This window comes from Chaetura pelagica, unplaced genomic scaffold, assembly GCF_000747805.2.
Source record: "Chaetura pelagica isolate M959 unplaced genomic scaffold, ChaPel_1.0 scaffold55, whole genome shotgun sequence".
NCBI lineage: Eukaryota > Metazoa > Chordata > Aves > Apodiformes > Apodidae > Chaetura > Chaetura pelagica.
In genome coordinates this window covers 2,784,476-2,786,600 of record NW_009953571.1, presented here as the reverse complement: position 1 = coordinate 2,786,600, position 2,125 = coordinate 2,784,476, and positions in this window count along the sequence as shown.

Sequence of the window (2,125 nt, the reverse complement as noted above, 5' to 3'; positions counted from 1 at the left end):
TGTGCTCAGGGGGCTGCAGGGCTGGGTGGGACCGCGTCCTGGTGCGGGGCCCGGCGCTCGGCCGGGGTCTCGCTGGGCGTTCTCCGGAGCCCGGCACCTTCTTGGTTCTGGGCACGGAGAAACGCACGGCGTTCCTTCCAGCTCTGTGGTGTTCGCAGCAAGGGGAAAGGGGCCTGGTTTTCCTGTGCTGGCGCGGGGGGGGTTGCTGCAGTGGGTTGCCAGGTGCCACTCAGGGCTCGGGGGTGACAGGAGAGAAGGCTGCTCTGATTGTGGAGCACGGCATAAATCCCAGCAGTTCACAAAGTAGGAATAACATGCCTGGATTGGGTGATACGAATAATGCTGACCCACTAACTCAAGATAAATGACATCTAGAACTACCTGGGGTAAGAAATGCCACGTATGGTTCATGATAGGTAACAGGACTTGCTGTTCCAGCAGGTAGATATTAGCACGGGGAGAGCAGGAGTTGGGAGAGGTGCTTCCATTGAGGCACAAAATGGAAATGCTCTCTTAAGAAAGTGGGAGCAGTTCTTCAGCGTGGCTTCCAGCTGTGACGCCAGCCCTGCACAGCAGAGGATGGAGAGACTGGCACTGGGGAGTGAAGCTCGGCTTTGTCTGTCCTTCCCAAGGCACAGCAGTGACTCTTACTTTTAGAAACTAGTGCCGTGTGATTGGCTTCTTTCTCTATTTAATCTCCATTTTATGCATTTTTGGTTTTATTTCCATGTTGGTCTCGTTTCACTGAAAGGCAGATCATTTCTGTTCATCAAGCCTGACATGTAAAATATATATCTGTTTTTTTGCTTCACATCAATCCACCTGCTTTCAGCTCCCATTAAGGACAGCAAAGGTTGGGGGAAGGGATGGGAAGAATGTTAGTTTGATCCTCAGTATTTCTACTTCTGAGGTATTTTCCCAACACTAGACCTGTCGGAGAGGCCAGCCTGCATTCTGCATGTATGAGGGCATCACAGGGTTGTAAATTATCTTCCCCGGGGTCTGATGTGTAAAACTGGAGGGACTCTGAATCTAAAAGGGTTTCCATCTACTTTCTTTTTTCTTCAGCAGTTCTAATAAAAGACCCTGCCTCTCTCCAAGCCCTGCTTGCCTCATATTCTTTGCCTATTAGGTCTGCAGTTGCCACTGTGAAGATTTACATGTGATCTTATTGAGGGAAATTATTAATAATAGCTCTTGTAGAGTCAGATGTTTAAACAGATATGACTCTCTTATCCTTTCCCCTGACCTGCTTTACTAGCAGCCTTTCCTTGTTCCTGCTGTGTCTGTCTTTTCTCTGCCAACTGTGACTAAGGAGCCTTTTCCAGCTGATGGTCAGGTGTGGTGGTTGCTGAGCTGTTCTCTCATGCACAATACTCCTCCTGGGGCTTCCAAAGAGGAAAAAAAAAGGTGTTGGTTTTTAATTTTCCCTTCTGTGAGCTGAAGATCATAACTGTGCACCTCTGAAAGTCTTACTTTCTCCTCGTAAGTAAGTTTTCATCTAGCTCTTTGTTGATATGTGATGCCTTCTTATGTTCCTAACAGTCCTGAAACTAGATTTTCAGAGGCTTTTAGTGACAGACAAGTGAAGAGGCTTTTCTTTCCTTTTTTTTTTAAATAAAAGGTCCAGTGGCTATTTTCCTTGGGGTTTATACTTTTCATTTTCTAGTACCTCTGGGTTTTCTTTCCTTTCTGGGTCTCTCTTGTGTGTTGAATAAATTACTAAAATCCACAAGTGCCCATATCTGTGTAGGTAATTCCATGGATTTCTAATCTGGTATTTATCAACTGCTACTAATACAAAGCAAGTTCTGTGGAAACTTTAATACTTGAGCATTTTAACCAAGGATGCATATACATGCATGTATTTATGTGTAATATATTTTATGTATTTTAAAAAATATATCTATTTGCTGTATATATTTAAAGGGGAGTAAAAAAACCCAACAAACTAGAGCAAAATCACTAATGTGAAACTGTGAAAAAACGCTTTCATTTAAAAAATATTATTAAGAAGGCAAAAGAAAAAATAATGTACAAACCAAATGGGGAAAGAGGAGATTAGCAATCAGTAAAAGATGCAGATAAGAGCTAAATCACTTGGGGAAACTAAGAGATCTGCGTG